Below are 26,501 nucleotides of genomic sequence, written 5' to 3'. Positions count from 1 at the left end.
TCCGTTCATGCTCGGACGAACATGAGCGAAAACCATATTTGTATTTGTTAACCAAATTTCAGTAAAATGACTGTCTTTTCTTGGCCGTTTGATGAGGTAGTTTCAAGATACACATTAGCTTAAGCTACGTGTGCCGCGTAAGAAGCAGTTTTAGAATAGGGTACGCAAAGATAGCGTTCGTTGGGCGCCTTTGCTATTTTCGCCACTTAACGTGAGTACGCAAGAGGATGGCGTACGACGCATGCGGAGTAGCCAGTTTTACAATGGGATACGCAGATAGCGTTTGTTGCGTACGTAGCGTATAATGCATGCGCAATGGTGATGAACGAACGCAAAGCTTCGCGCACCCAATTTTAAAACTGCATTGTTGGAAGTTACGGCATGTGTCATCTCTTTTATTGTGTCACTGAAGTTTGTGGATGAGAGAATCTTTGCAGCGACAGCGTACTGGTTCATGGTTTCTTCCACAGTACTAGCTGCATGTAACGAGAGGCTGGTCACGCTTTTCCGTTGCGAATTTCTGAGGGCATGAGAGTCAAAGGCGTTTCACGGGGAGGAGTTCGGCATTTTTTCTTAGTGCTGCCTTGACTATCTCGATGCGCTTTCGGAATTGTGATTTATGTTTCCCCTACTCTGTTAACCTCCTCCTTTCTCAGTAAAGCCTGCAGCTCCTAGCAGAACCAAGAGGTTCTTTTGCGCGTCTTTTGTGCCTGGTTAAATATAGCAGGCTTGCTCTCTGTTGCCGTACGGTGTTATCGAGTTTTCATCTTTTCACATTGTCCTATTTTAGGTATAATAGCAAATACTGAAATGATTTTTTCTCCTATTTTTTGAAGACGGTACTTGCCCTAGATGTTTAGAAACAAAGGCTACACCAACTAAATTATTACTTTCTTCTTTTTGATGGGCTGACTGGCAGGTTTTAGTGTGAAAAAAGATGGATATCAAGAGATAGACATTTTCCTCTTTTCCTTGGGAACTTTGAAAAACAAAAGGTCACAGTTTGTAAAGCAGTTAACTTTTTTGAGCGTCTTTGTTTGTCGGCATCTTCAAGAAACCGCACTAGGGCTATTGTGCTCAAATATGTTTGACATGGAACGCTGCCCCATGCGGCTAATGGCACAACAACTTTCGTGTGCATGCTATTTGTAGTGTTCTTTGCAGACTTCCGGATGTGCCTAGTGATTTCCATCAAGTACCTGTTATGAAGCCATGTGTTCAAACTGACTTGCCACACATTGTGATATTTTGACACTGAGCAATGTGATGTACTAAGTGCAATACCCTGATCTGCCTCTGACAATCCTGAGTTTACAGCTGTGTGCTTATTGAGTAAAAAATGGGGAAGAGTCCCAATTTCTTTAGCTGATGTGTGTTAATTTGTTCTTTTAGCCTGACATTTTCTAATACTGGGCATCATAAAAGAAAGATGTTTTTTTTATCAGGCTGGTATTTTCATACTGTTAATTTTTATTTATTCATTAAGTAAGTGGCTCATTCATTGTAATTTTTCTGGTCGTTTCGATTAGTTTTCTGTTCATACATTTTGTTTTCGCGCTATAGTTGGTTTAGTCGTACTTTTTGTTATATGTCGCTGTAATTTGCAGTGTTCATATTTTCTGCTAGCCACGGCACATTTAAGCTTAACTGTGTGCTCTCTAGGGATGTCAGACCACAATTTCTGTGATAAGTTTTGTACGCTGCATTTCGAAGCCTGAAAGCGTTACTTCTTTAGTGGGCGCCGTTTGAAACACGTATGCTGCATCCACAAATATTGTTAGCTAACGTCTAAAATGGCGCCTTTTGTTCCCAACGTCTATCTTACTTCTGTAATGATGCCAGAGCTTTTTACAACATTTTTTTTCAGTGAGAAATGTTCCAACAGAGGCATGTTGTAAGAACGTCCCTAAAAGTTTCATTTTGTGAGCGATGCACGTCACCAACAGTAATTTTGCAAGCAATTTACGTTCTTTTTTCATTACGCCTTCTTGGCTAGGTGGGCCAAATATTATTTTGCAGTTTTGTTTTGTTATTAGTGATTTCAGCACATTGGAGTCGATTTCCACTAACTGTGGTCTTAAGTAACGCTACTGAACGATTGTTTTAAAACGAAACACACATCAGGTGCTTGATGCATGCCTCCTTTCCTGCTTAGAATGCTGTGTTGGAGCAAGATGGCGAGTTGGGCCTGTTGGTTTACGTTCGTGTTTGGAAAATTAGGTTAAAGCACAATGAAAAAAAAAAAACGTGGACAGTAGAAGTGGACAGGAGTAAGCGCTGTCCTGTCCACTTCTACTGTCCATGTCTTTCTGTTGTGTTGCTGTGTTGGCTGTGGCTCGGTGTAGCGTCTTCTAACTCACTCACCTATCGGATTGGTAGAGCAGATTCATCAATGTGCGATAACTGGAACTGCATAGAGACTATCGATCATCGTTTGTGCCGCTGTATGCTATTTCGAACACATCGCCGGACTCTCCAGTGTGCCTTCAGGAGACTTGACGGTCGGCCTTTTCCCGAAAGAAATATCTTGGGAGTCTGTCTTCATAGCACGTCAGCCGAGAAAACGACACGAGCCCTCCTGCAGTACTTCAAGGCACCAAATTGAGTGACCACCTGTGATACACTCCTCTGTGTGTGTGTTGTGAAATGTGTCTGTTTCTCTCTATTTTTACTCCCTCATTCTCCTCCCATGTGTAGGGTAGCAAATTGGACGCTAGTTAACCTCCCTGCCTATCCTCTGTTCCTTCTCTCTCTCTCCTTCCTACAAGAAAAAAGTTCAGCGGAAGATGAAGCGTTGAGGAAACGTTTCATCGTGAATGCTTGTCTTCGTCAGGGCCCTGACGGCAGGGCCCTGAAGAATTTTCAATTTTGCTCGCATTTATATACACGCACACATACAAACGCACGCACGAACATACATAAAGTATGGTTGAACCCCCCTCCCCCGAAAAAAATTTCTGACTACGCCCCTGCCTGACGGAAACTAGTCCCCTTGTCGAGTCGTTGGCTTCAGCGACATTGCCTTTTCGACAATTTCTCTTCACTTCATCTTTGCGTTTGATTAAATAAAGCTAATGAGTCGACGCTTACGTATTGCGTAATGGCTGTGCCAGATCCTAAACTTTGTCATATTGCATTGTTAGTTGTTTGACAACAATTTTGCGAATGATGAATCGTGCAACAAAAAGTGTTCTTGAAGGTTGGATACTATTTAGCTGCATTTTAATTACCGCGATATTTTGCATTCTGTTGCCGCTTCTGAATAATATTATATAGCCGCATGCTATATCTCATTTCGTGGTTTTTACGTTTCTATGCTCTACAGGAATCTTTGCTGTTTTATATAATAAATTATGACATGACCACTTTTGTCTGTGAATATACTGAGCTCTCACTCTGTAATAGTAGTTACAGAATAAAGTAGCTGTAATTACTATAATAGAGGGCGCTTCCTAAAAACGTGCACTATTATAATTGCATGCGCAAAAACGAAACAGCTAAAAGAAAAGAGATCCTGCATGATGTCTCAAAAACGTTTAGAAAACGTCTTTTCAAAGACGATGCAATGGGATATTTTTATTTTTAAAATGGGATTTTTTGCGACGTTTTTAAAACGTTTTCTAGATCGTCCTAAAAACGTTTAGAAAACGTCTTTTTAAAGACGATGGAATGGGATATTTTATCTGTTTTAAAAATAGGATTTTCTGCGACGTTTTTAAAACGTTTTAAAACGTTTTCTAGAACGTCTTAAAAACGTTTTTTAGATGGTCTTAAAAACGTTTTCTAGATGGTCTTAAAAACGGATTCTAGCCGGACATTAGACGAGATATAAAACGTTTTCTAGACCTTTAGCTTCTATTCCGTGACGTTTTCTAAACGTTTTTATCGTCTCGGATAAACGTTTTATAAAACGTCAATTATCCGTTTTGTGCTACCTGGGAGGTCGTGCGCCTTAAGCCGTTTTTTGCGCGTTAGCGAACTTGGGGACTCTACTTTTTCCTTTGTTATTGCAATTTATTTGTGCATGCACTTGTTTTTTTTCCCTTCTATGTTCTGTCGCAAGCATCGGGACGATGCTTTTTCAGAGGGGGCAATGCCACGGCCGCTTCTTCTTTTATTTTGATGTATTCGGGTTACACCAGCAAGGACGGTTATCAACGCTCGAAGCTGACCGCCCTCAGTGTTCGAGAAGCTTCGCGATTGTAGTAGATCGTGTTGTTAAGACAGCGCGCAGGACGCGAATAGCCTAGATTATTCCATTGCTTGCGCGACAACCAGTGATAAGACTGGGAAGTTCGATGCATGATGTATAAAAGACTGCGCAACCCAGTCATGAGCAGTTTTATCGACGGCCGACGCCCTCCCACGAAACACAGAAAAGCTAGAAAACTTCTACTAAACATCTAGAAAGGAAACTCCAAAAGTATATTAGAAGTTTAGTTGAGATGTTATTTAGACGTAAGCAGCTTGAAAACTTCCTGTAGCTGTGCTAACGCCACGTTATTTGAAGTCTAGAAAACTGCTTGCAAGAATCCTAAAAAACTTCTTGCTAGATCTTTTTAAGAGCTTTTTTAGACATTTATTTTTCATGCAAACCAGCTTGTTGGGGAGCTTGCCGTAGTCAATTCGTTGCATCATGCAGCCTTTTGCAATCACGTTTTAGCTGTTCACTGTCAAGCGTAATAGGTAAAGTGATGCCTGCGTAATATGGCGTCACATTAATTTCTGGAGCTACTCTAGCGAGCAGGATTGATAATTCAAAAAAAGCAGATGTTCAGGGGAGATGGAAGCTTGACGAGATGACAAATTCTTCGACACGGGGTGTCGCTGGAGCGATTTCGACAAGCGGACTTGTCAATTCACAGCTTTGAAGAAGACAAGTTTGCTTGTCGAATCGCTGACTCCAGCGACACCCCGTGTCCAAGAATATGTCATCTCTTCAAGCTTCCATCTTCCCCTGAACTTCTGCCTTTTTTGACTTATCAATTTTCCTCGCTAGAGTAGCTCGAGAAATTAATGTGACGCCATATTACGCAGGCATCCCTTTACCTATTACGCTTGGCAGCGAACAGCTAAAACGTGATTGCAAAACACTGGCATGATACAACGAATTGACTAGCGTGTTGCTGGAGCCAACATTTTGACAAACTAACTTGTCTTCAAGTTCCAGCCTTGAAGAAAATCCGCTTGTCGAAACGGCTCCGGCGACACCCTGTGTTCAAGAATTTTTCATCTCAGCAAAATTGGTGTTCTTCTGGCCAAAGAATTAGTTAGCCCTATTTACTCAGACATGACATTGCCTTAATTCATTGTTCTCAACACATCTAAGCATTTTGATGTCGGGCCATTTACATTACTCGTGTTTTATGAAATGCGTTATACCACGCTTCCAAAAGTAAATGCGAAATTCCAACAGGTGTTGTTATCATGCATAACCTTTATTGTAGCAATTCGAAACAATATGTTGGCCACTTGACATAGGCTGGAGCAATGGAATTGATGACTTTGTTCAAGAACCTGCACGCAAAAGGCACAGTAAAGTACAACGTGTCTCAATCAATCAGACATGTATCAGCACAACAAAAATCGGAAGGCTGTCTTGGCAAACACACGAGCACAGCAGCAATACTTTGCTAAATCATCGAACATTTGTAAACGCCAATAGGAGCAGTTCAATGGCTTATTTTGTCTCAATGAAGTAAATTTAGATATGTTAAAGAATCTTGGGTAGGCCAAATTTAGAGTTCCTCTACAATGGTGTGTGTCAATAATATCGTGGTTTTGGGAATACCTGGAATTCGAATTTCAGCCTGCACACAAGAGGCACGATGAGCCAAGAAAATGTTTCAGTCAAGCATGCACCTACACCAGCATAACAAAGAAACAAATAAAACGAAACAAGAGGCTAGTTTGGTTAAACGACAACAAACACCGTAGCACAGGGCGACACAGGTTTAGGGAAAAGTTCGCCCTAGTTGGTAGCACATGCAAAGAATTTTTTCGCATAACCAACACAAGAACAAAAATGGAGACACAACATGTGCACTAAATTTCAGTAGAATGGTTTATTGCACACGAGGCAAACAGTTGCACAATGCCGGTGCACTCACACTGCACCAAGAAGCAATGCACCGAGATTTGTCTTTTTCCATTTCATTTTTAGATATACATAACAGTCATAAACTCACAGACTACTGCACATTCCAGAAAGTCTATTCTTTATCTGACAAGGACAGGGACAGAGTACTAACACAAGTGGTACGGATATTTGCGATTTTGGCAGCTTATAGTATTGTCAATCTCGTTAGTTAAGCTCTGTTGGTTGATAAAACCTTTGAGTTCTGCTAGAAAGGTTCACACCCACACGCTCTACAGGACAATGCAAGCCACCCATCATTGGCTTTATTTACAAGATTACAATGCTCTCTTAAGCTATCATTCATGTAGCTGCTTGTTTACACGACATACTGCTTACTGCAGGAAAGAGGTATCTGATAAGCGACAGTTTCTCCACATTCCACAAACCGCATTCTATGTCGTTTCTGGCAAACAGTTGTCTTCTTCGATGCTTGGCTGCTAATTCTGCAAACCGATTTCAGCTTTCATGGAGCGGAAAAACTATTTGTACATTAGTAAGTGATATCAACCTTATTATGTAGTGCAAAATTTCATGCAAGTGTGGCACAACAGCTATCCCTTTTTGAGCAACATCACTGTTGGAATGGCAGACTAGAGCAATGGAGCGGCACTTCCTAATCGGGACCTCTGCGACTAACACCTTTGTTTGAGTGACGTGTTGTGCGTGAATCTTTCCAATGTGCTATGTGTTCCGTTGAGTTGTTGCGCTATTCAAGTACAGAATAAAAAGGTTGGCATCACGTGCTAATGTGCAAGTAGTTTTTTTTCAGCTCGATGCAAGCTGAAATCGATTTGCAGAATCAGCACTCAAGCACCAAAGACGACTGCCTGCAAGAAACAACATAGGACACAGTTTCTGGAATGCAGAGGAGCTGTCATTTATCAGATACCTCTTTCATGCGGTAAGCTGTATGCCGGGAAATGGGCCACTGCAGGAATGATAGGTTAAGAGAGCATTTTTAAAAGAGGCGAGCGAATGTTGGGTGAGTTAGTGTCTCGACATAGTAAATACCATTGATAAGTGCGGCAAGTTGGGCAGGTTGGTAAAGTTGCATTACTTCGACTGGGTAGCGCAAAAACACGGAACAAAAGATAGAGACGTAGACAGCACAAGCGCGTAAGTAGCGCAACTAGACAGGACAACAGTGTTCGTCTGTTCCTTTCTGTTGTCCTGCCTAGTTGCGGTACATACAATGGCATTTATAAGACAGCATTGTAATCTTGTAAACACGATGGATGTCTGGCGTTACAGTGTAGAGCATGTGAGTGGGAACCTTTCTTTTAGAACAGAAATGTTTTATCAGCTAATAGAGTTGAACTAACGAAGTTGATAATAGAAGCTGCAAAAATTGCAATAGGGGGTATCAATTTTGTTAGCATTCCTCGACTGTCCTTCTCGAATGAAGCACTGACTTTCTTGAACATGGAGTAGTTCGCGAGGTGATCAGTATGCCGTATATTTTGCTAAAATAAAGCGGAAGAAGACACATCTCTCTGCATGGCACCTTGGTTAAGCTTGAGGGCACCACCCCATTGTCTACAAGTGCCTCGTGTGCAATAAACCATTTTTTTTTAAAGTTAGTGCACAGATTGTCCCTCTTTTTTCGGCTTTGTGTTGCTTATGTGCTAAAAATTTTTACCAAGTGTGTTGAGCTCACTTATGAGTACAGAAAACAAGATACTTTAGAAATTTCAACCACAAATACATGCAAGCACAACAGCAAAACCTAGTTAACAGTAGAAAACTTGTAACAGCCAAAGGAAAGTGCAGCTGAACAGTTGATATTGCCCACACAATGCGCTTAAATTTAGGTATGTTTCAGAATCCCGGGTAAGCAAAATCAACGAGTTCCTCCACAACGGTGGCCATGACAATCGTGTCGTGGTTTCGGCAATACTCAGAACTTTATTTTCATCCTGCGCGCAAATGGCACAATGAAGTCAGCCAAGCATGTGCGTGCAACAGCTTACCCTATGTCTTTCAAAAATTATGACAAATCGGAACATTTTCGAAGCATATGTTTTGACGCCTTCTGCATAACCTTCTACAGACCTCACAGCAAAGTTACTTGAACACGGGCATGAGCTGGCGCTCTCATGTATAATTCGTTCCGGTGACCTGTCGGCGGGTTCAGGTGACGCACTTTCACATTCATCACCCTCAACACAGATTGTAGCCAGGCAGGCATTATCTACGCTTTCAGTAGTTGAGTTTTGTGCTGAAAGGTTACTTTCATTATTTTGCATCGAGGCGGTCTGGCGAAAAAGCGGCTCAACTGCAGCATGAAGTCGGCGATCTTTTTGCTGACGCGATAGGGAGCCGATAGCTTTCTTTTTTCTTTCCATGGCAGACCCTTTCGCACGGAAAGCTAAAAATGACACTTACGTCTGTTGGGTGTCTGGAAGACAATGAGGTCCTGGAGTTTTGACACGAAAAAATAGCAGGACGAACAAGAAGCACATTCCGAAAAGACGGAGAAAGGATATTCAACTCGAAACGCTTGAAACTGTACTGCGCAGTTATCGTCGGCGGCTTCGGTGGAGAGGGAGCGAGAGCGCCAGAGCGGCGTCACGGGCGGCCAATGAGAGGGCACGACACGATGACGTAGAATGACGAAGTGTGTGGCGACCAATGGCGACCATGGGTGGTGACATGTCTCGACCATGGCCTCCGAAATGGCGGACGCGCCCGCCATCTCGGAGGCCATGTCTTGCCTCTCGACGGCGGGAGGATGAGGCGAGGTTGTGGAGAGGAAATGACGCTTTTCTTCCGCCCTCGCTAGGAGCGCGCCTCAGCAAGCATGGTATGCGCGCGAACGAACTAACTGGAGATGACGCTCGAAGGGTCCGGGGGCACTCTCGGTCCCCATACTGCCCATACATTGTATCCCATTTTATTTCATCAATTAAGCGATCGTGATCGATGTTCGGCGAATGATTTTGTATCATTCACGTGCATGGTGGGCTAAAAGATTGGAAAATTTGGTTTACCGATCTTCACATGTTAAAATGGGGAGAAATATAAACGCGCTACCCTTTCTTGTTATTGCGCATGCAGTTCAGGCGACCAATATTTGCGATTACGAATGTATACGAGCGACCTAAGTTCATATGTGCGCATTTTAATGGCAAAAGCTCAAGAAAAAAAGGTTCACTAAACGTTTTAAAGAGACTTCTTGTAAAAAACGTTTTTTCAACTTCTTCTAAAAAACTTCTTGTAAAAAACGTTTATTCAACGTTGCATAATATACCTAGATGTCTGCATACCTTTTTAGTCGTTTCAAGAAGTTTTTTAGAGGTTTTGTGTTTCGTGGGCTGTTCGCCGCTATCAGTGTACAGCGTGTATTGCTGTAGTCTGACTTTTCATTTCCCGGCCACAAGTTCGGCCAAATAAACAGTTCCATCTTGAACATGACGGCTGCTGTCTTCATCGACGCCACGACCACGTGACAATATTCTTCCGCTGTGTTCCAATGTTCCCATCCCGCAGTGCCTATTCTGTGGTCGAGACATGGTCCAGACCACAGGATGAACTCCAGCTTTATTCTGTGGACCAGACCACAAAATAAAGCTCAGCGTTATTTTGTGGACCACACAAAGAACTTCCGCGCTGTGGGCTGTACCATGGTCCCTCAATCCATGGCTGTACTGTAGCACTCTACTGCAGCCCAAGCAGCCCACCTCTCTTGACGACGGTTTTCTGTCACAAACTGCGGGTGTTTATTCTGTGGTCTTGTCCACAGAACAGGCACTGCTCCCTCCTCCCTTCACGACAGCTTCTCTCAGGAATCGCAATATTTGCTCGCCGTTTTGTGAATCGATATTAGGGAGCTTTCGAATAGCGTACGCAAAGCTCTGCGTTGACATTTCGCGCAGCTGCGCATGCGTCGTACGCTAACCGCTTGCGGTCTTCCGTTAAGTGACGGAAATAGCGGACAGCAAGCGCCAACGATAACTTCTATTCGAAAACTGCCTATTGAAGAGGCGTATGTTGGCGTATGCGTGAAAGATTCCAATGTTTTGACATATGCGAGTATTGATATTGCCACGTACGTTTCTTATCACTTTTGCTGCATTCGCCCACAAAGGCTGTCGGCAACGCTCAGCGCAAACCGCGCCTCATTCTTCGAGAAGCTTCACGATTGTTGTAGATGATTTTGTTAAGATTGCGCGCAAGACGCGAACGCTCCAGCTCATTCTAGAGATTGCGCAACCACCAGCGATATCGCTGGAAAGTTCGATAGCGCCGGTATAAAAGCCGACGCGCTTGACCGCTTGTCAGTTGATCGACGGACGACGCCCTGTTCGCCGCTATCATTGTACAGCGTGTATTGCTGTAGTTCTAGTTCTTAGTTTCTCGGCCACAAGTTCGGCCAAATAAACAGTTTCATCTCGGACGTGCTGACTGTTGTCTTTGTCGACGTCACGACCACGTGACATCTGGTGGAGGTGCTGCTTCATGATCCGGACGCCACCGCGGAGCGCTGACCCAAGCCCAAGCCGCGAAGAAGACGACTCTAAGGACAACCCGGATCCTCGAACCAGCCGCCGGCAGAAAGGACTACCCCCCGAATACGAACCCCTACCGGACAACACCAGGATCACAGCGAAGAAGACAACAGCCACAATGACAACAGCCGCTGGGGCGCCTACAACGGTCGTCATGCACCAACCGAGGGAGCCGCCGACATTCCGCGGATCACCATGCGAGGATTCAGAAAGCTGGCTGGAGGCATTCGACCGGGTTTCCACGTTCGACAACTGGGACTGCAACGAGAAGCTACGCCATGTCTACTTCGCCCTTGAAGATGGCGCAAGGACCTGGTTCGAGAATCGAGAGTCCACGCTAACATCATGGGACCTCTTTCGCACCGGATTTCTCGACACCTTCACGAGCGTCATCCGGAAAGAAAGGGCTGAAACCCTTCTCGAGACCCGTGTACAGCTCCCCAATGAGAACATCGGACTGTACACCGAAGAAATGACTCGCCTCTTTCGCCATGCCGACCCCGCCATGTCCGAAGAAAAGAAAGTTCGATTATTGATGCGGGGAGTAAAGGAAGAACTTTTCGCCGGACTTGTGCGCAACCCACCGAAGACGGTCTCGGAATTCGTTTCGGAGGCCACCACAATCGAAAAGGCACTAGCAATCCGCACTAGGCAGTACAACCGCCGCGTGCCGACGACGAACTACGGGGAAGCACATGCGCTGAGCTCCGACGACCTACGTGAGACGATCAGGGCGGTCGTACGCGAAGAGCTGCGAAGGATGTTTCCTGCATCGCAACCCCAGGTCCATTCCATAGCTGACGTCGTTCGCGAGGAACTTCAGCATTCGCTAGGAGTTGCTGCACCGTCGCAACCTGAGCCAGAAGCTATGAGCTATGCTGCAGCAGCCCGCCGTCATGCTGCTCCTCCACGCCCACGCCGAGACGACACAACGCCGCAGTACCGTCGCCAGACGCCGCCGCCGCCCCCGACGCCCTACCGTCCACCTGTCGGCCAGACGCCGCAGCCGCCACCGTCGCCCTACCGCCCACCTGTCGGCCAGTGCTATACCCCGAGGAAGACCGATGTCTGGCGCGCCCCTGACAACCGCCCGCTCTGCTACCACTGCGGGGAGGCAGGCCACACGTACCGCCGCTGCCAGTACCGTCAGATGGGGCTACGCGGATTCGCCGTCAACGCGCCGCGCCCGCAGCCAGGCGAACGGCCTCGCGACATCGACGACTACCTCACCGGAACACAGTGGCAAGCACGACGACCTTCCCGCTCGCCGTCGCCCGGCCGTTACATGTCACCGCACCGCCGGCAGTACACTGGCCCAAACCGGGGCCGGTCGCCTAGCCCGTATCCGGAAAACTAAGGGCAGCAACCGATGGAGGTGCGGTTGCTGAACGACGAAATGCTGAAGATCCTCCGCCGTCGTCGACGACGCCACGACGAAGTTCCGAGCCCCCGCCGCACGCCGAACGACGTCCTGAAGACGAAACTTTGCGACCGGAAGCAGACCTGACGACGCAACGCGGAAGCAGCGGTGCAAACCGACGTAGCCGTGACCCGACGCCGCGACATAACCGCAACGCAAGACGGCGGACTAGCGACCTCGACATTCTGATCGACGGCCACAACGTCACCGCTCTCGTCGATACTGGAGCCGACTATTCCGTCATTAGTGGGCCGTTCGCAGCAAAGTTGAAGAAAGTTAAGACTGCTTGGGAAGGCCCCGAGATCCGGACCGCTGGAGGTCATCTGATAACGCCGATTGGTGTCTGCACGGCGAGAGTCACCATCAATAACCAGACTTATCCTGCGAGCTTTGTAATCCTAAAAAACTGCTCCAGAGATGTGATACTTGGAATAGACTTCCTAAGTGACCACGGCGCCGTCATCGACCTGAGGTCTGAGTCGATAACACTAAGCTCAGACAAAGCGCTACCGCCCCACGCGACGCCACGGAACCATGCACTGAATGTGACAGAAGAGCAGGTGACCGTTCCGCCGCGCTCCAGCGTCATTATTTCCGTCGGCACCGAAGAACCCGCAGACCTTGAAGGTGTCATCGAGGGCGATCAGCACCTACTTCTGAACCGTCAGGTTTGCGTCGCAAGAGGTATAGCCGAGCTGCGTCATGGCAAAGCAAAGGTAGTGTTGACGAACTTTAGCCACGAATATAGGCACCTCAACATTGGTACGACGGTTGCCTACATCGACGAATGTGTGGCCACCAGCAATGCTTTCGCCCTCTTCGATGCTGCCGAACCTGCTTCGACGAATCGAGGTCCCGAACCATATTTCGACGTTAACCCGAGCCTTCCGAAGGTCAAGCAAGACCAGCTCAAAACGCTGCTCCTGCAATACAAGGACTGTTTCTCGTCGTCATCGCGGGTCCGACAAACGCCCCTTGCTAAGCATCGCATTCTAACAGAAGAAAATTCTCGACCACTCAGTCAGAGCCCCTACAGAGTTTCGACTCGAGAGCGCGACGCGATAAAGAGACAAGTCGACGAGATGCTACGCGACAACATCATCCAGCCGTCCAAGAGTCCCTGGGCGTCACCAGTGGTGTTAGTGAAGAAGAAGGACGGGACACTGCGCTTCTGCGTTGATTACCGGCGCCTGAACAAGATCACAAAGAAGGACGTGTACACCCTCCCACGGATAGACGACACCCTGGATCGACTTCACAACGCGACGTACTTTTCGTCGATGGACCTCAAGACCGGCTACTGGCAGATCGAAGTAGACGAAAGAGACCGCGAAAAGACCGCTTTTATAACACCCGACGGCCTCTTTGAGTTCAAGGTCATGCCTTTCGGTCTTTGCTCGGCACCTGCGACGTTCCAGCGCGTCATGGACACCGTACTGGCCGGATTGAAGTGGCAGTCGTGCCTTGTGTATCTGGACGACGTCGTCGTGTTTTCCTCGACCTTCGACGAGCATCTCCGGCGGCTTGAGGCAGTACTTCAAGCAATCAAGACCTCGGGACTGACCTTGAAGCCAGAAAAGTGCCGATTCGCGTATGACGAGCTCTTGTTTCTGGGTCATGTGATCGGCAAGTCTGGAGTGCGCCCAGACCCGCGGAAAACAGCTGCCATCGCCGACTTCGCGCCACCCACCAACAAGAAGGCCGTGCGCCGATTTCTCGGCTTATGCGCCTATTACAGACGCTTCGTCAAAAACTTTTCACGAATCGCCGAACCACTGACGCTTCTCACGAAGACTAGCGTGGAATTCAGGTGGGAAACGGCGCAAGTGCAAGCCTTTCAAGAACTTAAACGACGCCTGCAGACGCCACCCATACTTGCGCATTTCGACGATTGCGCCGATACGGAAATCCACACCGACGCAAGCAGCGTAGGACTCGGCGCCGTCCTTGTGCAGAAGACTGACGGGCAGGAAAGGGTCATCAGTTATGCTAGCCGGTCACTATCCAAGGCAGAAGCCAACTATTCCACAACAGAAAAGGAATGCCTTGCCATCATCTGGGCTACGTCAAAGTTTCGCCCCTACCTCTATGGCAGGCCCTTCAAAGTTGTCAGTGACCATCACGCCTTATGTTGGCTAGCGAACTTGAAGGACCCTTCAGGTCGTCTCGCACGATGGAGTTTGAGGCTTCAAGAATTCGACATAACCGTCGTGTACAAGTCCGGACGAAAACACTCCGACGCCGACTGCCTGTCTCGTGCCCCCGTCGACGCGCCGCCGCAAGACGACGACGATGACTGTTTCCTAGGAACTATAAGTACCGATGACTTCGCCGAAAGGCAACGAGCCGACGCGGAACTGGGAGGCCTTATGGAGTACCTCGAGTGCAAGACCGCCGTTGTTCCGGAGGTATTCAAGCGAGGACTGCCGTCGTTTTTCTTACGGAACGGCGTTCTCCTGAAGAAGAACTTCTCGCCACTTCGAACCGAATACCTTCTTGTCGTGCCCTCATCATTGCGACCAGAAGTCCTCCAGGCCCTACACGACGACCCGACGGCTGGACACCTTGGTGTTTCCCGCACGCTCGCCAGAATACAGGAAAAATACTACTGGCCACGCCTTGCTGCCGACGTCGCCCACTACGTTAAGACTTGCCGAGACTGCCAGTGACGGAAGACACCGCCGACTAGGCCAGCGGGACTTCTGCAGCCAATTGAACCACCTCACCGGCCGTTCCAGCAAATCGGGATGGACCTACTGGGGCCGTTCCCGACGTCGACTTCCGGCAATAAGTGGATCGTCGTAGCAACTGACTACCTCACCCGCTACGCCGAGACAAAGGCCTTGCCCAAAGGCAGCGCCGCCGAGGTAGCCAAATTCTTCGTGGAGAACATCGTCTTGCGACATGGCGCCCCAGAGGTCCTCATCACAGACAGAGGTACCGCCTTTACTGCGGACCTAACTCAGGCGATTTTCAAATACAGCGAGACGAGCCACCGCCGCACCACCGCCTACCACCCGCAGACCAATGGCCTCACCGAGCGTCTAAATAAGACAATCGCCGACATGCTGGCCATGTACGTCGACGTTGAGCACAAGACGTGGGATGCCGTCCTTCCGTACGTGACCTTCGCTTACAACACGGCCGTCCAAGAAACGACGCAGATGACGCCGTACAAGTTGGTCTACGGAAGGAGCCCGGCGACGACACTCGACGCCATGCTACCGAACGTCACCGACGAAGAAAACCTCGACGCCACCGCTTACTCACAACGTGCCGAAGAAGCTCGACAGCTCGCCCGCCTGCGCATCAAGACCCAGCAGCACACCGACAGCCGTCGCTACAATCTTCGACGACGCTTCGTGGAGTACCAGCCCGGCGACCGTGTCTGGGTCTGGACGCCAATACGACGACGCGGACTGAGCGAGAAGCTTCTTCGACGATACTTCGGACCGTACAGGGTACTTCGACGTCTCGGCGCACTCGACTACGAGGTTGTCCCCGACGGCATCACGAACTCTCAGAGGCGCCGAGCTCGACCCGAGGTCGTGCATGTGGTGCGCCTTAAACCGTACTATGCTCGTTAACGCACCTGAGGACTCTAATGTTTGTGTGCTTAGTTTTCTTTAGTATTGCATGTATCCATGTTCTGTTTTTAAGCATCGGGACGATGCTTTTTCAGAGGGGGGCATTGCCACGTACGTTTCTTATCACTTTTGCTGCATTCTCCCACAAAGGCTGTCGGCAACGCTCAGCGCAAACCGCGCCTCATTCTTCGAGAAGCTTCACGATTGTTGTAGATGATTTTGTTAAGATTGCGCGCAAGACGCGAACGCTCCAGCTCATTCTAGAAATTGCGCAACCACCAGCGATATCGCTGGAAAGTTCGATAGCGCCGGTATAAAAGCCGACGCGCTTGACCGCTTGTCAGTTGATCGACGGACGACGCCCTGTTCGCCGCTATCATTGTACAGCGTGTATTGCTGTAGTTCTAGTTCTTAGTTTCTCGGCCACAAGTTCGGCCAAATAAACAGTTTCATCTCGGACGTGCTGACTGTTGTCTTTGTCGACGTCACGACCACGTGACAATATCAGCCGCAGATAAACTTGTTATTGTGAGCGGAAGCAGCAAAACGAAGGCGCATAATGATAACAAATGAGGGCGGTTCTAAAATTTCGTGGACCTGATCTATCGCGTGCGGAACACTGAAGTCACTTTCACCACAGTACGTAGCAAAACTATGTCGCAAAACTATGTGCGCGGTTGCATGAGCATGCTGAAAAGTTCCTCCATGCTCAAGACGCGCTGACGAGCATGGGATCATTACGTCACGCGAAGGCAGCGCCACTTTATTGCATACTACTAACGCAGGCTTATATGTATACATTTTTTGGAGTAATACTTTTTAATATAAAGAAACTAACAGTATTTCAGTACTAACAAAGAAATCGTCGACCGCGTACAGCAATCAACGGTCACGTGACCGGATTCATCGGATCATTTATTTTTTTTTGCCGCCAGAGGCGTCACAGGTCATTTTTCGCGACTTTCAATAAAGAAAAAAATCCGGCAGATCCCACACACTGTGGGAATCGATGTAATGCGAAGCAGCCAGCAAAGAGCTGCATACATCGCCTCGTTTGTCTTTGAACCAAATGAAATCATTCATGCCATGGCACCTAGTCCACCATATATCGCATATTTGCCATGCACGTATGCATGCACAATCTAGTATAAACCATGCCAATGGAACGTATCTTCTGGTATATACAGTGCATGACCTGTCGTTTATGTTCATCACGCACTCGTGTCATGCCATACCAATTTTGATATATATCCAGTTACCAAAGCGGCCGGAAGCGCACCATGACAGTGGCATGTAAATCATACCGTATATGACATGCGTAACATGATTCGCATGTTAAGACCTCTCATTTATGTTCGTCATAAAGTCACATCGCGCAATGCCAATTTTTTTGTATATCAATCGAGCGAAATGGCCGCGAGTGCACCATCAGTATAGCATGTAAATCATGCCATACATGACATGCATATAGTGGTTTTTCATGTTACCACCTGTCACTAATGTTCATCATACGGTCACATCGCGCAATACCAGTTTTGGTGTATATCAAGCTAACGAAACGGCCGCGAATGCACCATGAGCGTGGCATGTAAATCATGACATACATGGCATGCATGTCATGGTTTTCATGTTACCACCTGTTATTCATGTTCTTCATACAGTCACATCGCGCAATACCAATTTTGGTGCATATCAATCTAGCGAAACGGCCACGAGTGCGCCATGAGAATGGCATGTAAATCATGTCGTACATGACATGCATGTCATGATTTTCATGTTGCCACCTTTCATTTACGTTCGTCATATATTCGCGTCACGCAATACCAATTTCGGTGTATATCAAACCAGCGAAACGGCCACGAGTGCGTCATGAGCGTGGCATGTAAATCATGTCGTGCATGTCATGCATGTCATGATTTTCATGTTACACGTCTCATTTGCGTTCGTCATACAGTCGCTTCGCGCAATAACAATTTTGGTGTACATCAAACAAGCGAAGCGGCCGCGAATGCATCATGAGCGTGGCATGTAAATTATGACATACATGACATGCATGTCACGGTTTTCATCTTACCAAATGTTATTCATGTTCTTCATACAGTCACATCGCGCAATACCAATTTTGGTGTATATCAATCTACTGAGACGGCCGCTAGCGCACCATGAGCGTGGCATGTATATCAGCTCGTACATGACTTGCATGTCATGATTTTCATGTTACCACCTCTCACTTACGTTCGTCATACGGTCGTGTCACGCAATACCAATTTTGGTGTATATCATGAAAGCGAAACGGCCGCGCATGCACCATGAGCGTGGCATGTAAATCGTGACGTACACGACATGGATGTCATGGTTTTCATGCTACCACCTGTTATTCATGTTCTTCATACAGTCACATCGCACAATACCAATTTTGGTGTATATCAATCCAGCGAAACGACCGCGAGTAGGCCATGAGCGTGGCATGTAAATCATGTCGTATATGACATGCATGTCATGATTTTCATGTTACAATGTGTCAGTTATGTTCGTCATACAGAAATGTCTCGTCATGCCAGTTTTCGTATATATCCTTTCATTGAAACGGCCGCGAGCGCCCCGAGACCATGTCATGTAAATCATGCTGCACATGACACGCGCGTCATGATTTGCATCCTGTCATTATGTTCGTCATGAACTCTTGTCACGCCGTACCAATTTTGGTATATATGACATTAACGGAACGGCCGCAAGAGCCCAAAGGCCGTGGAATGTAAATCATGCTGTTCATGACATGCATGTCATGATTTTCATGATATGACCTGTCATTTATGTTCGTAATAAGGCCATGTTATGCCACACCAATTTTGGTACACATCCGATTAACGAAACGGCCAAGAGAGCACAAAGTCGTAGGCGGCTAGATAGATAGATAGATAGATAGATACGCTCAAAGTCGCAGAAGTTCGCTATGAAATGCTTCGCATTTAATAAAAATATAATTTTATGAAAAAATTCCCAGCCAGCTTATAAAAAATATAAGCTGGCTGGAACATGGCTGTGGAGCTGAGTGGCAGCGGTGTAGTGCCGGTCGCTTATCCTTGCGTCCGAGGTCACCAAATGTTGCGACGTGACGGCGTCCGACGTAGACGTGCCGTCGTCAGCTGTTTATTGAGAAGACGAAGGCGTAAGGCCGAGGAAGGAAGCAAGAGCCCGAAGCCGAGCAGCGGCCGTGGCGTCCAGCAAGCCAAAAGCATCCGAACGTCCCAACTGCCTCGCGCCACGAGCCACCGGCGCTCGTCGTCTTTTTCTGCGGCCGGCTGGCTGCCACTGGCGCGGCGCCACAACTCCTTCATTTTCTACATGTAGCTTTTTGAGCCAGAACGCAGCGAACACAAGCGAGATATTTGTATGTCTTTTACTTTATACGTTGTCACATTGCGTTTTTGCGTGCGTGAAAAAGTCGCGCCTTTTACGCAGCGTTTCCGTCGAAATGCAACGCTGGCCATCACTTTCCACGGCGTTACGAGATGCGCGCCAAACCGAACTACTTCGCGTGGCAGTACGTGTGCAGACGCTCCGCCCCCGTAGCTTTCCCTTCATTGCCAAGAAAAGTTGTCCGCGAGGATAGAAAATGTTGTCAGTTACGCTAGCCGGTCGCTATCTAAGGCAGAACCAACTATTCCACAACAGACAAGGAGTGCCTTGCCATCATCTGGGCGACATCAAAGTTTCACCCCTGTGTTTATGGCAGGCATTTCAATGTTGTCAGCGACCACCATGCCTTGCGTTGGCTAGCTAATTTGAAGGGCCCTTCAGGTCGCCTCGCACGGTGGAGTCTGCGACCTCAGGAATTCGACTTTACCGTCGTTTACAAGTCCGGACGAAAGCACGCCGACGCCGACTGCCTGTCTCGTGGCCCCGTGGACCCGCCGCCGCAATACGAACAGGATGATGACTGCTACTTAGGAATCATAGGTGCCGACGACTTTGCTGAACAACAATGATCCGACCCGGAACTCAGAGGCCTTATGGAATACCTCAAGGGCAAGACCACCGCCGTTCCGAAAGTATTCAAGCGAGCACTGGCGGCGTTTTTCTTACGCAGTGCACGTTCTCCAAAAGAACTTCTCACCACTTCGAGCCAAGTATACCTTCTCATGGTGCCTTCAGCATTGCGACCAGAAGTCCTGCAGGCCCTTCACGATGATCCGACAGCAGGACATCTCGTTGTTTCCCAAACGCTGGCAAGAATACAGGAAAAGTATTACTGGCCGCGCCTTGCCGCCGAATGTCACCAGCTACGTAAGGACATGCAGAGACTGTCAGCGACGCAAGACACCGCCAATAAGAGCAGCAGGCTTTCTTCAGCCGTTGGAGCCACCTCGGCGACTGTTCCAGCAGATCAGGATGGACCTCCTGGGGCCGTCCCCAACGTCGACTTGCGGTAATAAGTGGATCTTCGTACCTAGCGACTACCTGATCCGCTACGCCGAAACACGGGCCCTACCCAAAGGCAGTGCCGCCGAGGTAGCCAAGTTCTTCGTTGAGAACATCGTCCTACGTCATGGCGCCCAAGAGGTGCTCATCACGGACAGAGCTACCGCCTTTACTGCGGTCCTAACTCAGGCAATTTTGAGATACAACCAGACAAGCCACCGCCGGACCCCCGCCTACCATCCACAAACCAATGGCCTCACCGAGCGCCTAAATAAGACCATCGCCAACATGCTGGCCATGTCGTCGACGTCGAACACAAGACCTGGGATGCCATCCTTCCGTACGTGACCTTCGCATACAAAACGGCCGTGCAAGAAACGTCGCAGCTGGCGCCGTACAAATTGGTCTGCGGAAGGAGCCCGGCAACGACGCTCGACGCCATGTTACCCAAAGTCCCCGACGAAGAAAACCTCGAGGTCACTGTTTGTCTTCAGCGCGCCGAAGAAGCAGGACAGCTCGCCCGCCAACGCATCAAGAATCAGCATCAGGAATCAACAAACGGGGTGTACTGGATAGAAAGATGAAGTTGGCAGCGAAGCATCCTTTCTGATCATTCCTAATAATGGTGTCGTGTAAACGAAAGACCACGGTCGCGCTTCTTTTCTTCGCCACTTTCTTCACCATGCGGACACTAGAGGTCGTAGGAGGCAGTGAGTCCACAGAAAGCACCACCGTTCCGACCTCAGATGCAAATTCTACGGCAGCCCCCGATGAAAAAACAACCACAGTGAACGAGCCCAAGGTTCTTGCCGAAGAAGAGGACAACCTCAGTTACGCAAGTGCTCTTTCTTGTTATTCTAACCTAAGCTCGCACCCTAAAACGGTGGTGGTGTTTTCTTTATTACACCCAAAAGGAGGGGACCAGTGCGAAGACTGGTCGCGCTGTCTTAGAGAAAGGCGCACCGCCATGTTTCACAAAAAAGGCATTTTCAGTGCGTGATTTACTTGCACAGCGGCTTCTGAAAAATCTTTCAAAGGCAGTCGCAAGTATACCTGTGCGCCAGTCCCAAAATCACCGGCGGCGTCGTGCCGGCGTTTCCACCTCCGGCAGCTGCGCGTGAACGGCGCGGAGTTCATCGGATCGGCGGCGGCGTGGCGCGGGGGAGGCGGGGGGGGGGGTAGATTTACGAGTTGGTGGGGAGGGAATTTTGAAAAAAAGAAATGTTTCACCGAAAGGGCGAAGCAGTGAATGCGATGGCAACGTGTCCTAATGTAAATACGAACTAAGGCTAGCAGCTAACTCTTTTTGATCTGATCTCGCGTAGCTCTACAAAACGCTGGTGTATGGGAATACGACCGCTACCATGAGAGGCGTGATTTTCGAGCAGTTTGTCGTATCAGTGGTCACAGCACGAATCGGTGACATCACAGCGCATAGAAGGGTACACGAGCTGTTTGCAGATGTCCGCTGAGATGGGGCGCGTGTCAGCACTCGCGACCCTGCCCTGAAGGCTCGTTCACACCGGCGACCAGCAACGGTCGCGCGACTAAGTTAGTCGCAAAGCGACTGGTCGCAAACGGTCGCAAATGGCCGTTTTGGTCGCAAAGCGACTCTTTGGCTCAGTCACTCGCTGCTCGATTTTTCAGTCGCGCTACTGCAGTCGCAAAGGTCTGAACCAATCAGATGCGCAGGAACAGGACGTCAGCCTATTTTACGGGGCAACGGCAATGGAAGCTGTATACGAGCAGACGTGAATTCTATATGGCGACGCATATAGGCCGCACGCAGGTGTGAACAACGGTCGGTTTCAGTCGCTTTTTGACCGCCAGTCGCAAACGGTCGCGCGACCGTTGCTAGTCGCTGGTGTGAACGAGCCTTTATAGTTCGCAGTTGCTGCTCGAGCCACGCAGCCTCCCCTCACGCCGGATGTCCCTTCAAGGGCCTTCGCCCAGCGAAAGACGTGAGGGGTGTTTCCTTTCTGGTTGAGGAGCAATAGACGGTGAACCTCGCACGGGGCTGATGTTATCGCATGCGCCCTCCGTGCGACGGAGATGGCCAGCTTGTTTCACTCTGCTTCAGCCGTGTTCCTAGCCAGCGCTCGCGAGGTTTTACTTGCAGCCACAGCATACGATGCGCGGGGCAATGTTATCGATGTGGACTTTACACGAAAGATGACGGCGACGGTGAAAACCTGCCTGGAGCACCTATATAATGTTTATCGCAGCAAAAAAAATATACAAAAACCGTGGAAGCGGGCTCGCCTTTTTTATTTTTTTTTAGAGCTGCATCGTCGCTGTAAAGAGTTCGTCCGTTGGAAGAATCAAAATATCCGGCGCTTTTTCCATTGGTTTCGTTCTCGCATTCACTACCCTTCTTACGGGCGATATCTCCTCGCCACATATTTCTTCAAAAACACGTGTACAGTGTCAGCACTAAGCGTTGAGCCTGTCAGCTTTTCGTGCTTGTCGGCTATACCCTGCTGTCTCCGCTTGCGCTGTCGGAAACGCACAGAATGGAGCGAAATCTGTTGATCGCGCACGATAGTCATGCGATACGAGGAAGAACGGGTGGGCGACTGCATGATAAAGCAGGGTGGGAGACAATTCACAACAGATAATTCTCGCATATGGATCAATCGAGAGCATGTGCCCTAATGATGTCACGTGAATCACCGTTCTGGCGTCATGAAGTGCGTCAAAAAGACTAGAAACGCGAAGACAGAATAACGCGCTCGATTTTGTGTTTTCAGAGTCTTTTTTCGGGCCCTTTAAAAAGACAGGGTGTGCAAACACAGACACAAGAGAGTAGTAAAGACACCACAAACGCCGCTAACAACTAAAAAATCGTACAGTGGTCGAAAAGAAGGTAGTCACAAATATCTGCGCATTCCCAGGCAAAAGGCGATACCTATCAATCCGGCCCGTGCGGTGCTCTACATGGGAGAATTATTCACTTTCATGACTCCTCTCGTGTCTGTGCTTGCACGTAGTGTCTTTTTAGCATGAATATCTACGAGCTATAGCTCAGCTATCTGTTATTCTAAGTTTCTCATTGCCTTTGCATAAATCATTATTTATCAATTTACTCGAGTAAAAATTAAAGAAAACAGTGTCCTTACGCATCGATATACATTACTTATCTATTTTTTTTATCAATGCAAGGTGAACTAGGTCAAAGACTCCACAAATATGCCATCCAGCGAGCTTTTAGCAACATTTATTTCTGTAGCTCAATTCGCCTATATATAGTCAAACCTGGTAACACTGTGTCCATTTGGAGAGAGCGTATTCAGTTACTCGAAAAAGCGGTGAGCCGTGATGCCACCTCGCTCTTGACCATGTCGACGTACCGAAACATCCAGCACATTCCCAGTGTAAGACGAAAGGGGAAGAAATGTACAGAAACAGGAACTTGTCAAGTCTGAACTTGCATACGAATGTGTCCCAGATGTTTGTGATCGATGCAGGGAATGCGTACCGACCTTCACAGATGCGTTAGACGGGCGGCGCCGCATTAAGCCTAATTCGATGGCTAACGCGATCAGAGTTCATGCACGGCCTCCGAGATGTGCGCCCAAATACGCATCTCTCGTGGCTGCGTTCGTTGCGTTGAAGCGCATTCCATCCCTCTCATTGGTGTCGAGAGTTGTGAAAGCTTTGTGACGTCAAAATGACATTGCAGAAGAAGAAACGGAAACTGAGGGCGCGCTGCTCGCCGAGCTCCGGCCAGTCAGCGGCAGCTGAAATGGACAGTCCATGACATGTACACATCGAAATGAGCACTCCCGCAGAAGAGATGTATTTTATGTTCACGTTCACCGTTCACGTTCAAAGAAAAGACAAACGGCGGCGCGCCGCAGTTATTGCGCGGCGGCGGCGCGAGCGGCGTGAGCAAAAACAGGCGGCGGCGGCGGCGCGCAGGTCTAGTCGCAAGTAAACTAGCTGTCCCCCTCATTGTTCACGTACTTAGTTTCGCGTTCACGACACTGCAGTCCTGTGAAGCTCAGATAGGCCTGAGTGGCTGCCCAGGCGGCGCGGCGAAAACGGTGCTAAAAAGCGCCCCCTACGACAAGTTCTTTGGTTTCGAGTAGTCAGACAGGCGGCCGCATGCAGCACTAAGCTCAGATGCGCAATGGAGCCGCCGCTGTCGGTTGTGCTGCGCTTTGGATCTCGGCCAGTTTCTGGCGTGGCTGAGTTCTTCAGGCCAAGCAATCTGCGTAAACGCAAGAAGCTCGTCAACGTCAAGTATGTTTACGACGTGCAGGAGATTGAAGGAACCATTTCGGCGCGCTGCAACTCGCAAGTGCTGCGAATCTCATACGACGTTGAACTCGAGTTAAGTTTTACGAGGCATGCTCGCGCGATTAACGACAGTGCATAAACGAAAAGATTGCTGTTAAGAAAGCCGACATGATTTGCATTACACGACGAAACGGAATCAAGAAAGGTCCAGTGACGAAGGCTAGCCGTCGGCGGCCCGAATGAGCGCATTCGCGTCGTGTGCCGTTTTCTGCCGCATTCAATCGCAAACACACTTTTTCCCCATGCACGGTCGTAATTTTCAACATTTGCTTCTAGGGAATTCGTCAAATTCTGTTAGTGTGCGGTGGCGGTCGAGAAGCGAAGGCGCGCAATGTTTACAGCCGGCCGCTGGAAGCAGCCGGCTGTAAGCTACCGGAAAAATCGTAGGCACATACGCAGGGTGACTCATGGCATCGTTTTTCTCGTTACGCACGAAATGCCGGCTGCATATTCTCGTGATCGCCGTCGGCAGCCACGGCGTGCCGTCTGGACCACGGTGTTAGAAGTATAGGTGGACCGACGGCGCCTCCGGAAGCGGCGAACTTTTGTCCGCAGGGCCCTAGATGGCGCTACACTACTGGTGGCTCAAGAGCGGTATCAGGCGTGGTCGCTTCGGAGCCGCGACCGCCCCTCGAAATGAATAAAAAAACTGTGCGTTCGCGCTATAACGAGCGCAAAAATAAATAAATAAATAATAGCTTCGAATAAATCGAAATTTGGACGATACAGCCGCTACCTGTTGAATATGTTGAATTTGCCACCGCGAAGGTTGGCGGTGGCAAATTCAACATATGCTTTCCTCATTCGGACAATTAAAGATATGACAGTGACGTCACGCTGAAATATGACAAAATTAGTTCTATTTGTAGAAGCATAGTTTAGATAGTTAGAAAAAATACCGCATTAGCCGTAGTATTACAACAGAAAATACACAGTGTCTTTGCTGTCGCGAACATTCGAAGTAATTTGCGGTCGTTGATCGCGGATAAAAAAATGTGTCACGAATACGACTCTTTAGCTGGTCGTGCATAAAATACTGAATTTTAGCGAATGCCAGCAGCTAAGTTTGAGGCACCGACGAAGGATATGAAAAAGCATCCTGGTTTGGCACTGCGAGAAGGGGAGACATTATGAATGGTGGATATATGTTTCCGATTCTTCTCTGTTGCCAACTGAGGAATATATTTCATTGTTTATGTCTCGCATAGTCACCCGAAGACAGCGTTACTACTTCGTCTTTCAAGGAACACGTCGATCGCGGTGTGCGGAGTCTTTACGAGCGTAGCCTGTCAACCGCGATGGTACACCGATTACGGTACTCGGCTGCTGACCGAAGTTCCCTAGTTCGATCCCAGCCGCGGCGGTCGCATTTTGATGGAGGCGGCGTGCTAGAGGACCCGTGTACTCTACGATGTCAGTGCATGTTAAATAACACCACATTGCCGAAATTTGTGGAGCTCTGCTACGGCGTCCCTCATAATCATAACGTGGTTTCAGCACGTAAAACCCCATATATTCTCATTGTTAACAAGCGTAGCTTTCGCACAGAGAGAGAAAGACTGCAAACGCACGTAGGTGTTAAAAAAAAAGCGGGCCAACTCACGGCGTGGATGAACTCAAGACGATGAACTCAAAACGAACTCAATACTTCGTCGGCACGGCGTCATTAGCCAGAGCCGCCTTTCGTGATGTGCTCACAAGAACGTGCCCATTGTACACTGCTTCCCACGTCTTCTTTATGTACCTCGGCTTGAAGTGCTTCTCGCACACGTAATCAGTCGACTGCAGCACGCGGTCCTTGCGCGGAATCGCATGGCGCCAAACATTCAGGCGTTCCGCATCTCAGGGTGCAGAAAAATCGACTTTTCAGTGCAGGTCTTGTACACAGAGTTGCACAGCGGCACAAAACACTTTTTGCCCATTTCACGGCTTTCTCACTCGAATAGCATGACCTGCCATCGCACAACAAGAATTAAACGAGGAAGCAATGTGGCCACAACTGCTTCGTCACCGTGGCTTGGTCGGAAGAGAGGCCGGCGCGCGCCGCTGTGAGCCTCTTGACTGCTCCTGCCACCTCGCGGCGTGACGGCGCGGAGGAACCGAAGTTCGACGCAGCGAGCGCA

This window comes from Rhipicephalus sanguineus, chromosome 10 (genome assembly GCF_013339695.2).
Source record: "Rhipicephalus sanguineus isolate Rsan-2018 chromosome 10, BIME_Rsan_1.4, whole genome shotgun sequence".
NCBI classification, from domain to species: Eukaryota; Metazoa; Arthropoda; class Arachnida; order Ixodida; family Ixodidae; genus Rhipicephalus; species Rhipicephalus sanguineus.
The sequence above is the reverse complement of the archived record's forward strand: the minus strand, read 5'-3'. Positions refer to the sequence as shown.